Source organism: Pristis pectinata, chromosome 14, assembly GCF_009764475.1.
Source record: "Pristis pectinata isolate sPriPec2 chromosome 14, sPriPec2.1.pri, whole genome shotgun sequence".
NCBI classification, from domain to species: domain Eukaryota; kingdom Metazoa; phylum Chordata; class Chondrichthyes; order Rhinopristiformes; family Pristidae; genus Pristis; species Pristis pectinata.
The window spans coordinates 24,710,099-24,724,275 of record NC_067418.1 but is presented as its reverse complement, the minus strand read 5'-3'; the positions used below and the strand labels follow the sequence as shown (position 1 = coordinate 24,724,275).

The 14,177-nt window shown below is 39.8% G+C and overlaps 1 protein-coding gene across 8 annotated transcripts in view; it reads left to right on the top strand.

The window, feature by feature from the left end:
* LOC127577661 (serine/threonine-protein kinase BRSK2) overlaps nt 1–14,177 on the top strand; it is a 773,538-nt gene that overhangs the window by 635,082 nt on the left and 124,279 nt on the right. The gene's annotated exons all lie outside the window — the stretch shown is intronic.

The following is a 14,177-nucleotide window of genomic DNA, read 5'->3' as shown; positions in this document are numbered from 1 at the left end:
GCATCTGCAGAATCTCTTGTGTCTCCATCATGAAGCCAATGTAAGATTTCTCTGGGTAGCGAAATTGGTCTGCCACCTGAGTCAGATATTTTGCTGAATTCCATGTGATTGGTGGTGCACTTCATCTTCATAGAGTCCTCTCATATATTCTGAAAAGCATCCTGTGTTGTCATAATAGCCTAGCGTAAAAGTTACCCTCAATTTTCAAGTTTCCATTTTGTTGCATTGCTGGCCTGCATCAACCTTGGTCTGAATGAGGATTAGTTCACAGCCGGAAATATGGTCACAAACTAATTTAAAGGCATTCGGATTGTTTTATTGTTTCATTTGCAACTGTGAGATGAAAATATGGAAGATTAAAGTATAAGGTAAAGAAGGACTTCTTGAAAATGTTTATCGCATTGGCAGTTTTTTTTCCCCATTGATCAACACTCCTTCATGCCTTTGCATTCCAGAAAAAATTACTGAAAAGTTGAAATGCTTTAAATTTTTTATTTCTATTGTGGATTCTTCATGATATATTTGTCATTGTAATCTGCTCTGGAATGGCATCTGTTATTCCTTAGTCCTAGCACCATTTATACAATTGCAATGCATCAGTTTCCACTAATTATAACTAAGTATGAAATTAATCAAGATTGGTATCAATGCTGGCATTGATACCAGCATTGGTATAAATGCTGGCAAATGGTTTAGAGTTTTAGGATCTCTTAAGGGCTTGCTGCAGAGAAAAATAAATTACTAACCATATGGCCTATCCTCAGTTTGAAAAACACTCTCTCTTCTGATCATCAATCCCTTTTCTTTGCCAGGTCTAGCTTCTTGATTTTGCTAATACTAACAGATATTCCAATGTATATTCATAACACTTGTAAAATGCAGTTTAGTCTAAACTACCTTTGCAGCTTTTCCTTTTCCTTTAAATGTTTTTTTTAAAACAAAAAAACTTCTGTTGATGATTGTGTCAAGTATGATGTTGAGATTCAATTAATCTATATTCCCTGGAAACTTAAATATTTGCTATAGGAATATTTTCAGTTATTTTAAACAGAAGCCTCACTTTTCCAAAGATGGAGGACTGCAATATCTTAAAAATAGATTGTTAATTCATATTGAGTTAGTAATTTCCAAAAAAAAAGACACAGCATCATTTTCATTTCCCTTTTGCTAATGTTGAGAATCAGCTGCGGAAAATTGGTGTTGACGTTCCATTACATTTTGGAACTATAGTGAACTTTATTATATTAAACTTACTATACATCACAAGAACATATGATTTGACATTTTAGAACAGCTACTTTTCTTTCATCGTTTTTTAATATGGGTCATGATCTCTGCTTCTTTTCATTTGACATTAATTACACAAGGTTGTCCTCTGATCAGAAGCCTTTTATTTATATACAGCATTAATCGTGGCCCAAGGACAAATTGCTACACACAGCAACCTGCATTTGATGCTTGATCTTAACCTGAAAAGTTATTCTAAATATGCAGAGAGCTTTTTGATTATTTCTTAATGTTATATAAAAAAAACCTATAGGGCTACATTAATTTGAGTGATTGATTTAAAGCTCACGTTAAAAGCATAAAAGAATTGATTAGTTGAATTCTTAAAAGATTATTTTCTTTAGACATTTGACTAGTAGTTGGTGGAAAAGCTTGAGGGAGACAGAATATGAATCATTCATCATAGGATACCTAGTTCTGACCTGCCCAAGTATCTAGAGTGTTTATGTGGCTGGCTAGGTCTCTGGTCAGCAGTGATAACCACACCCTTCCTAGGGCATTGATGGCAGAGATCTCACTGAAGGTAATGTCATTGATTTTTAAGGGAAGGTGTTTTGACTTTCTTATGTTGATGGTTGTTGCTTGGCACATGTAGAATAAAAGTTAATTGTCTTATCAGTCTAAGCTTGAATCTGTAAAGGTCTTACTGCACACAGGGGTGAGATGTTCACTTTCTAATGAGTTGTGAATGGAATTGAACATTGTGCACCATCAACAAGCATTCCACTTCTGAGTTTATAAGGGAGAGAAGATCATTGATGAGTCAACTGAAGATGGATGGAACCAGGTCTGTACTCTGGCCTCCATTGACTCCATCTACACTTCCCGCTGCCTTGGGAAAGCAGCCAACATTCTCTCTTCTCTCCTCTCCCATTGGGCAGAAGATACAAAAGCTTGAAAGCACATCCACCAGACTCAAAGACAACTTCTATCCTGCTATTATCAGATTCTGAATGGATCTCTCACACAATAAAAATAAACTCTTAATCTCCCAATCTACCTCTCCGTGGCCTTTGCACTTTATTTGTTTACCTGCACTGCACTTTCTCTGTAGCTGCTACACTACATTCTGCATTTTGTTTTCTTTTTACTGCCTCGTTGTACTTACGTATGTCATGATCTGCCTGGATGGCATGCAAACAAAAAGCTTTTCACCATATCTTGGTACCCATGTCAATAATATACCAATAAAAGCCAGTGAGCAGTTTTCCCTCAATTTCCATTGATTTTGATTTTACCTGGGTTCTTTGCTACCATATACAGTTAATTCTCAGTCTCTGGAATTCGGCTGTTAGTTCCATGTTGAGACATGGTGGTGATGAGGTCGATAGCCTTGTGGTCCTGGCAAAACCCAAACTGGGTATCAGTGATCTGATTATTAGTAAGCAAGAGCAGCTTTAAGTCACTGTCAATGACACCTTCCATCACTGAAGATTGAGATTAATGTCAAAGTACACTTGTCCTGCTTTTTGTGGACAATTTTCCATTTTGTCAGATAAATGCCAATATTTTTGCTGTATTAGAACAGCTTGATTATAGACACCACACGGTTCTTTAGCGCCACAGCCAAGGAGTTGCCTGATCTCTTGACCTTTGCTGCATTCAACAGTTTTAGCCAATTCTTGGTATCTCACAGAGTGAGTTGAACTGGCTGAAGACTGGCATCTATAATGGAGAGAGCCTCAAGAGGAGACAGATTGTTTATCCATAAAGTTCTCCTGGTTCATTGCAAATGTTTCAGCTTTGTCTTTGGGACTCTTTGCGGAGCATAAGATGTTTCTCGAGCATTGTCCCATTGACTTTACATTTGTCCACCTCCATTTAGGATTGTATGTAGTAGGACAGCAGAGCTTTGATCTGTCTTCTTGGTCATGAGTCAGTTAAGGACTGAAGAGAAGATCAATTAGTACTTACAGACTTGGAGCTTTGACTTGTTTTTAGTTTTGCAGTTCATTTTCAGTGCTGGCTTCTGTTTGTGTTTTTGAATTTTAAATGAACATTTCTAATTTTTGAAATGTTTGGAATTTTTAAATCTTTTTTAAACCTTTTTTTTAATTTGTTTAAATGGAACATGTTTTTTTTAACGGAGCATAAGCCAACTAAATATTGTTTGCTAATTCACTGGAAAGTTGACTTTTATTGAAGCATCTATAAGAGTTTGTCAGCAGGAGAACATTAAAAACAGCACACAAAAAGAAACTCAACACTGAATTTTCAAGGGAACTCAAACAAGGCACTTTAGTGATGAGTCAGGTTCCATCTGAATGGCTTTCTTTCAGGTGTGATTAATGTGTGGTACAAGGTGAAGAACAGCCCTGAGAACTACTTCTGCCATTATTTTGTATGTTGACGTACTGAATAACGGCTGGTAGAATCTGACTGTTCATAAAGAATATTTGCAGTAGAGGACAGTCCAGCGAACGATGATTCAAAGCGGAGCGACCATTGTGTGAGTGGGCTAGTGTAAGAGTGGGGAGCTGAGGCTTTGGCGTGAAGAAGTGGAGGCTAAGGTGAGGTTCTGTTAAGTTCTCTTTCTTTCTTTATTATTGCACAGGTAGAACAGTTGGAATGGCACCCGGTGCAGTGGAGTGCTCCTCTTGCGTGATGTGGGAAGTCAGGGAGACCTCCAATGTCGCTGAAGACTACACATGTGAGAAGTGCATCCGGCTGTAGCTCCTTACAGACCATGTTAGGGAGCTGGAGCTGGATGACCTTTGAATCATTCAGGAGACTTGAGGGGTTGATAGACAGGAGTTATGGGGAAGCAGTCACACTAAAGTTGTAGCAGGCAGGTATCTAGGTGACCGTCAGGATTGGGAAAGGGTATAGGCAGTCAGTGCAGGGTACCTCTGTGGCCGTTCCCCTCAATAACAAGTATATCATTTTAGATAGCGTTGGGGGGATCGACCTACCAGGGGAAAGCCACAGCAGTCAGGTCTCAGGCACTGAGTCTGGCTCTTTGGCTCAGAAGGGAAGGGGGAAGAAGAGGCAAGCGGTATGATAGGGGATTCATTGGTGAGGGGACCAGACAGGAGGTTCTGTCAATGAGAACGAGACTCTCTGATGGTATGTTGCCTCCCAGGTGCGAAGGTCAGAGATGTCTCGGATCGAGTCCACGTCATTCTTAAGGGGGAGAGTGAGCAGCCAGAGATTGTAGTACAGGTTGGTACTAATGACATAGGCAGGAAAAGTGATGAGATACTGCAAAGTGAATTCAGGGAGTTAGGTGCTAAGTTAAAAGACAGGACCTCCAGGGTGGTGATCTCAGGATTGCTACCTGTGCCACATGCTCGTGAGGCAGGAAATAGGATGATAGTGCAGTTTAACCGTGGCTAAGCAGATGGTACAGCAGGGAGGGCTTCACATTTTTAGATCATTGGGCTCTCTTCCAGGGCAGGTGGGATCTGTACAAACGAGATGGTTTGCACCCAAACTGGAAGGGGACCAATATCCTTGTGGGAAGGTTTGCTTGGGGAGGGGGGTTTAAACTAGAGTTGCAGGAGAGCAAATGGAGAGACTGTGGGTAAAGTAGATGTTAAGACTACAAGCAAAGATGGAAACCGAAAGGTTTAGCGTGGTGGGACTAATGTTCTGAGTTGCGTCTATTTCACTGCAAGGAGTATTGCAGATGAAGATGAACTTAGAGCGTGGACCTGTATGTGGAATTATGATGTTATAGCCACGAGTGAGACTTGGTTGCAGGAGGGGCAGGAGTGGCAGCTCAATGTTTCGGGATTCCGTTATTTAGATATAATAGAGGGGGAGGGGTGGTATTACTCATCAGGGAAAATATCACAGCAGTGCTCAGAGAGGACATATTGGAGGGCTTAACTATTGAGGCAGTTTGGGTGGAACTGAGGAACAAAAATGGGATGACCACGTTAATAGGACTATATTATAGACCTCCCAATAGTCAGTGGGATTTAGAGGAGCAAATTTGTAGAGAGATAGCAGACAGTTGCAGGAAATATAAAGTTGTGATAGTAGGTGATTTTAACTTCCTACATATTGACTGGGACTCCCATACTGTAAAAGGACTGGATGGGATCGAGTTTGTCAAATGTGTTCAGGAAAGTTTCCTTAATCAATATGTAGAGGTCCCAACTAGGGAGAATGTGATACTGGATCTCCTCTTAGGGAATGAGACAGGGCAGGTGACAGAAATGAGTTCAGGGGAACACTTTGGATTTAGTGATCATAATTCCATTAGTTTCAAGATAATTATGGAAAAGGATAGGACTGGCCCTAGGGTTAAAATTCTAAGGCCAATTAGTGGCCAAGAGTAAGGCCAATTTTGATGGCATCAGAAGGGATCTGGCAGATGTAGATTGGGATACAGTAGGTTGTTTTCGGGCTTGCTAAGTGGGAGGCCTTCAGGAGTGAAATATTGAGAGTACAGAATCTGTATGTTCCTGTTAGGATAAAAGGCAAGGCTAACAGGTTTAGGGAACCTTGGTTATCGAGGGATATTGAAATCCTGGTAAAGAAAAAGTAGTTGCATATCAGGTATAAGCAGTTAGGATCAGGGTAAGACTTACACAGTGAATGATAGGGCACTGAGGTGTTCGGTGGAACAAAGGGACCTGGGAATACAGATCCATAGTTCCTTGAAAGTGGCATCGCAGGTAGATAGGGTTGGAAAGAGAGCTTTTTCATAAATCAAGGCTTTGAATACAGGAGTTGGGATGTTATGTTGAAGTTGTATAAGACATTGGTGAGGCCAAATTTAGAGTACTGTGTGCAGTTCTGGTTACCTCCCTACAGGAAAGATATCAATAAGCTTGAAAGAGCGCAGAGAAAATTTATATGGATATTGCTGGGACTTGAGGATCTGAGTTACAGGGATAGGTTGAACAGGTTAAGACTTTATTCCCTGGAGCACAGGAGAATGAGGGGAGATATCAGAGAAGTATACAAAATTATGAGGGGTATAGATAGATATGCAGGCTTTTTCCCCTCAAGTCGGGTGAGACTAGCACAAGAGGTTATAGTTTTAGGGTGAAAGGTGAAATATTTAAAGGGAATCTGAGGGGGGAACGACTTTACTCAGAGGGTGGTGTGGGTATGGAATGAGCTGCCAGCGGAAGTGGTGGATGTGGGTTCAATTGTGACATTTAAGAAAAGTTTGGATAGGTACATGAATGAGAAAGGTATGGAAGGCTATGGTCTGGGTGCAGGTAGATGGGACTAGGCAGGAAACCAGGCCAGCATGGACTAGATGGGCTGAAGGGCCTGTTTCTGTGTTGTAGTGCTCTATGACTCTATAAAGTCACATGAGCAATTTGCTGCATATTATTTTTGGATAATTGTATGAAGATAACTTTAAGTATTATAAAAATTCTGCTTTGTGTAGCAGAAATACCCTTTTTGATGCACTGCTCCCAGCATGTCCAGTCATTCAACTAGAGTTATTTCTGGGAGATTCTGTAGATCAGCTGAACTGGAGAGCCAAGAACCTCATGCTGGTCACACCTTCAAATTACTACAAAAAAAAGTGAGGAAGGATATCTATGATAGGCTAGTAAGACAATGTGCCATAGGCTGTGATTTTTATTCCATTTTGATGGTAACCAATATTTACACTTGCCTTTGGGATCAACATTTATGAAATCCCACCATTCTCTGGATGTGGAATTAGAACAAATTATTTGAAGGAGCAGGTGGTGGAACAGAATACAGTCGGAGGTGGAGGTAGAAATCAAACTGTATTTGAGTCTTAAAAGAAGCAAGAATAAAGGTCAGAAACATAACATATAATACTACTGAAATAGAGAAGGACAAGATTGTGATGGAGAGAGAAGTTATACCCAGCACTTTAGCTACAGCTAAAATGGAACAAATCTAATTCTACAATGTGGGTCTTATCCTTGCATTCTGAGTTGTGGGCCACATTCACATAATAGTTCACTGAAACAGAGTATCGGCGTAGCTGTGCACGGATGAGGTTGGCTTGAGAATAACATCTGTCATGGTGACCCAAGTTGGTGAGGAAAAGTTGCAAAGCAGCTTTTATCAATCAGAACACAAATTAAATTCATTTAAGCATTTATTGATTGTGTTTATGATGAAAACAAAAGAGTTTATGTGCCACATCAAATAAAAAGAATTGCTCTTGATGCTTAATATAACAAGATAGTTACGATAATTCAGATTTAAAAATTGGTTGCATCCAGATATAACAATAAAATGGTGGGTAATTAACAAGACTTTCTGAAAAGATGCACAGTTTCAGTGAAATGCAGGCAGGCTGTGTTGTTGGGCTCTAACTGATAACGTAGAAGAGCTTAATGGCCGAATCCTTCTCTTGTTACATTCTTATGGAGACCCAATGGAAGAAAAAGTTTTTTTTCAAATGCCTAAACTATGACTAGAAAGAGCTAGGTACCAAAAATAAATCAATTATCAAATGCATATGAAGCTTTGGTCCTCACTTTAACTGTTAAACTTTAGAATTATTATTTTATCAATTGCCTTGTCATTGAGAACTATTTGATCTTGTTTTCAAATGAGCTTGTCTTAATATAAAAATAAAAACAAACTCATAGTGGAAAAGTAGTTCTCAGTAAGGAGCTTCTCAAGGCTTCAATCACAATGTAGACTAAGAGAGTTCCAACACGTCAACAACACGTGCATTATCCTTTGGAGAATCTATCAAAGGCTACTGAGGAGAACTGGAAGTATTCAGAAGACTTTTTATTGTAAAGGAACAATAGCCTCGAAGTTGCTTTACTATATTTTAATGCCATTGAAACAGCATTGTGGGTGATTTTAACACTATAATGTTCTATAATGTTGTGACCTAGGGAGGTTCACAGAGTAGCATTGTCAGGTTTTTGTGTAATGTCGGTTTCAGTGCAGGATTCTGTATTTGTGAGTTCTCAGTGTTGCTGGCATTTAGCTTCAGAGCTGCAATTTTGGCAGCGGGCTTTTGAAGGGACATTGTATGATACAAGACACATTCTTCCAGCTACAGGGGAATGTTTCTACCCAGTGAATGAATGTTGCAACAATCAGAGTCGTAGAGTCATGCAGCATGGAAACAGGCCATTTGGCCCATCACATCCATATTGAGCAGTGGACACCCAACTGTATTAATCCCATCTTCCAGCACAAGGCCCGTAGCCTAGGTGACTGAAATGCTCATCTGGACACTTAAATGCTGAGAGTGACGCAGCTTTCGTCATTAATTCCAGCAATGCATACCAGGTACTCAACATTCTGTGGATGAAAATGGTTCCTCTCTAAACCTCCTCCCCACTTATCAGTAATCTGTGTGCTCTAGTTTATTCACTTGTAATAGGAAGAAAGGTTTCTTGCAGGTTACCCTATCTACACCCCTTATAACTTAATATACCTCAATCATGTCCCTTCTTAACCTCCTCCTCTCCAGGAAAAACAGACCCAGTCTCTCCTCATTACTGAAACACTCCATCCCAGGCAACATCCTGGCGAATCTCCTCTGCACCCTCTCCAAGGACATCACAGCTTTCTTATAGTATGGTGACTAGAACTACATGCCGTATTCCAGATAAGATCTGACCAGTGTTTTATTAAGTTGGAGTGTAGGCTCCTTGCTCTTGTATTCAATGCCCTGAATAATGAAGGCTAGTATCCCATGGCCTTCTTAACCACATGATCTACCTGTGCTGTGACTTTCAAGGACTTTGGATTCTGTTCCTCAATATTCCCTTGGACCTTGCCATTCATGTTATATGTCCTAGCCTCATTATTACTCATGCATCACCTCATTTTCTTTTAGGACTAAACTACATCTGTGACTAGTCACCCTATTTCACTAAAACATTGATATCACCCTGTAGCCTAAGACTACTCTCCACACTGTCAACAACTCCACCAACCTCCATGACATCTGCAAACTCACTGATCATGCCTTCCACATCCACATCCAAATTATTCATGTATATTACAACCAACAAGGGTCCCAGCACCAATCCCTGTGCAATACCTCTTGTTACAGGCATCCAATCACAAAAGCAGCCCTCCATCCTTTGTGTCTTATCATCAAGCCAAATTTGTATCCAATTTGCCAATTTGCCCTGGATCCCATAGGCTCTAACATTTTTGGACCAGTCTCCAATGAGGGACCTTATCAGAGGCCTCACTGAAGTCCATGTAAACCACATCTACTGCACTGCCCTCATCAGTACGCTTTGTTGCCTCCTCAAAAACCTCAGTCTGATTGGTCGGACAAGATCTTGCCTTGGCAAAGTCATGCTTGCTGTCCCTGATCCATCTCTGTCTTTCCAGGTAACCATTAATCCTGCCCCTCAGAATTTTTTCCAATAACTTCCCTCCTGCTGATGTTAGGCTCACAGGTCAGTAATTGTCTATCTTTGCCCTGCTGTCCTTTTTGAAAAAAAGGAGCACTTTTGTCATCCTCCAGCCGTCTGGTATCTCACTTAAAGCCAACGAAGGTCTGAAAATCTCAGCTGGAGCCCCAACAATTTCTTCCCTTGCCTCCCATAGCAAACTGAGATAAATCTCATCCGGCCCTGGGGATTTACCCGCCTTTAGGCCTGCTCTGTCATCTGGTAACACCTCTTTATTTATGGAGACTTGCACAGAAATTTCACCTTCCCCTTTGCTAAGTTCTCCAGCCACAAAGTCTGTTTCCTTTGTGAACACCAGTGAAAAGTATTCATTAAGGACCTCAGCTGTACCTTCTGGCCCTGTGCACAGGGAGGGAGTGGCAGAGTATTTACAGGCAGTCATGGACAAGATGGTGAAGAGCACTGCCCACAGTGCAGAGAGTCCATGGAGACCCCTCAGTGCTATAATCAGGCACTCCTGATATGAGATCACCAGCAAGGTCTCTGTCAGGAATAATGCTACATGAGTGCAGTATATGAATGCCTGCACTTTGGAGAACCCATAAGTGCAGATAGATCCCTGTAGATTGAAGCAAAAAAGATGAAATTGTCTCTGCTTGAGTTTAGAGTTTATTCTCCTAATGCAGCAAGCTCAGAACTGTGCCCACATTCAGCAGTAGCAGCCTGGAATGATGCTAAGGCTGGGAACCCGGGAGTGACTAAAATGCGAGTAACTTTTTCCTCCACAGACAAAGCAATGCAGGCACAACTAAGAGACATTGTTTGAGTACGCAGGATTTCAGAGATGTTATTGAGAACAAAGACTGCAGTTTAAGTGTTGGTTGTTATAAATAGCATGGATTCATTGGAAACAGGGTTTGTGAAACCTGCTTATTTTGTGAGTACATAAGAACTGTTGTTTTCAGACTAATGAGGTTGAAAATTACGTTGGAGACAAATTTCTGGTGCTGCCTCACTGTTGATATCATTTGGGGGAGATTTTTACTGGAGTAACAGTGCTAACACAAATGAAAATCCTGCCAAAATTTCTGGGGTTGAAATTCCTGACAGGCATTATAATACCCAGCAATGGGCATTGCTCTACTTTGGTTAAGTCAATTTTCAATAAAAACTTGTATTTTTCTCAGAGTTATGCAAAGGAATTTTAGTTGATTTTATTCATAGGATAAGTATACCATTGATTGATCAAGGTTTTTTCCACTGCTATTAAATTGCCTGACATCAAAATAATTTTGATTTTTTTTTATTAGTTTTAAACTGAATGTGATTTTCAGACCATAATTATTGTCATTAGTAGCAACCAGGAGAATATGCAGGACATTATGTGTACTTTCCTGGCAATTTTTCAGTAATGCAGTGTAATTGCAAATCCCGTGGCACACTATTCCATTAATAGCTCCTATAAATGAGTACATGTTTTGGTTCATATGGAAACCACTTTCTTGTTTTGAGCATTGGGCAAATGTGTCAAGACAAGCCATTTTTAGTTAAATATTCATTTCCATTTTCCTTTCACATTGAACACACTTTAATGCCTCAGGTATAGCAGGTAAATGGGAGAAATCAAGCTCCTAGATAAGAGTAGGACATTGTAGTAAATGAGGTAAGGATCTGGTGGGGAGGTGGGGGTGGGGGGGGGGAGGTGGGGGGTGCGCGGACGGTGGACAACTTTTTTTTATCATCTACAGGGAAACTAAAATAAATTGCTCAAAGCCTCTTCTTTCCTGATAACTTTTGTTTATTGACTAACCTGATGAAGAAGGATAAACTCGGAATTGGTCTCTGAAACATCAACAGAGTCAAATCTACATATTTAAAGGTAGTCCCGATTGTATCTCTCCCCTGTTCAAAATCACAGCCTACAGAATTGTGGCAAGGTCAGACGGGTAGAAGTTCTGACCATTATAAACGTCCATTGTCCCAATTTCTGCCAGTGACCAGTGTTAAAATACTCTCGAGACCTTTCACTTCACACTTGATTTATTTTCATTGAGCCAGCACCTCTTTATCTACTCTAAGCAACAGGAATGATCTCGATACACTGGAAAGTACAATCCCAGATGATTCAACATACCAAAGTTATTGCATTGCCGAAGCTGTGTTTTATTTCCTTTACTGTTCTGATTATCTGAGCTACTTGAGGTAAAGGAGCATTATACTGACAAAAGCAGCACTACAAGAGTAATAATTACTTTAACTCTGCTGTTCTTTATTGATGTATTCTCCTAAACTCCAGAAAAATTGATTTTAATTGACAGAGATATTTTCTGAACAGCAATTTAGAGCCAAATGGATTTTGTTGTCTCACACTCCCATGTTATTTGTTGACTCCTGACTATGTTGTTTTTCCTGCAGATTGCAGGAGTCCCACATAGCCTAGCATTTGCAATGAAACTATTGTAACCTATTTTTATTTGTGGTTAAACTTTTGTCAAAACTAGTTGTATTATTGCAGAGAACATCCAATAAACTTTCTTTAAGATTTCAAAGGATATGTTTTGACTAGAATTGTTAAACCTATTACTTTGTGTTTAATACAGATCTTTCATTGTACTGTGGTACAGTAATGGTGTGATGGTGCCTATTTCATTGTTTTTATTCCTGAATTTCAGTCACCTCCACTCTGGAATAGAGTGGAAAATAAATTAATAAAAATTGGAGGAGTCGGTTATTCTCTTCTCTCTGATATGCTTTTGTGACCTGGACTACTGGCACCGTACCTCCACTCAACGCACTTGAAAGATACCACCAACAACATCTCTAATTCATTGGAAGGATAAGTAAACTTACATCAGTGTTGCCGCCAAGGCCAACTTCCCTAGCCTTGAAGCTCAAGTTAAATAAAGTTGTCTTTGTTGGACAGGCCATACCATTTGAATGACCAAAACCAGACTCTTGAAATAGAAACTCTATTCTGAGCTCTTTTGTGGCATGTGATTACCACCTGGATGGAGGAAAAGCTTCAAGGATGTGCTCAAAGCCTCCATGAAAGATGTACCTTTCCCACTGACCTCTTAAGAATCTCTGGCCCATTACCAGCCAAAGTGGAGGGAAACCATTCGGCTTGTTACTCAGAGCCTTGAGTCAATGCATCAAGAGCAGACATAAGCTCCGGCTACATGATAAACACACCACCAACCTGCCTATCAGGTACCTCCTGCCACATCTGTGGAAGAGTCTGCAATTCCCACGTTGCCATATTCGGCCTTTCCCAACTCACAGAACTGGAGCGGAAGTTAGTCATCCTCGATCCTGAGGGACAACCAAAGAAGAAGAAGAGATTCCAAGTGTGGGGCTGCTTGCCTTCAGACAAGGATCACTTGGGAAAATTCTCATCTATGAATATGTCAAAAATAAACAATTTTTGTTATTGTTGGAGTAGAAAAGCAAAGCATTTGGAGCAAATACTACAAATGGGATAGAAAAACAGACATCTTTTAGATGCAATGCCATCCATTCTCCTGTATACTGAGATCAATATGCCTTAAATATTCAAACCTATTACATTTGGCAGAATCATGTCAATGTGAGGATTTGAATATTTTGAGCATTGTTTCTTATAATTGCTTCTTACAATAGCATTGTTTCTTACAAAATAATTAATCTAATAGATTATTGTAAAAAAACTAAACAATGAATCTTTCATGAGTTAATTATCCATCATGATGCAGTCAGCTTCATTAACAAGAATTTATTCATTTTTTGAAGTACATTGGGAACCATTGATATTTTTTTCTTGAGGATGAACTTGTTTTTTATTTAATTTTCTATCTCTTATCATCATGGTAAACATCAGTGACCCAATCTGAAATGATAGCTAGATTGGGAGTATCTTGAATATGAAAACTAGAGACTATCAAGCACATTATGAGCTTGCATTCCCAATGTACAAGGCTCATAATGGGCTCATGACTGACTTGAATTAGGATTCTTATTGATAATGCAGCTAGAATGCTATGCCATCGGGTAAGCTCCAGCTTATTACAGTTGCTTCAGTGAGTGCCAAGAAGAGGGCTAAAATTTTGTTGCTAGGTGATTCACTCCATACAGCAGGACACTCATAATTATAGCTGCCAATTTGTTTACACCTTGCTTTAACCAGAAAGCAGAAAAATGATTTAGAGTTGTTAGTGACAAAAAATAGCAGCAATCTTCTGACAGCCAAAAGGCCTAAAGTGAAAATAAGTGGCAACATGCTGGCTTTTCATTCTGTGTTGCCTGCAAAATAATCTGTGTTATAACCCATGAGTATCACTAAAATGTTTAATTGAGTTGACCTCCCATTATCATGTTGATTTTGCCAGAGGGGTAGCCAATGTTTAACTTCCTGCAGTTCACTACAACTGTATAACCAGCTCCTTCGTTCTCCAGGCCTTACTGATTCTGGCCTCAGACCAGATGCTAAAATTTATGGAAAAGTAACCTGCTATGTTTTCCCTCTTATACCACTGCTCTACCCTTACCGACAATGTCAAAACTGAGATGATTAATTTAGTGATCAATGTTATTATGAATATAAAATACATGTTATACATAAAC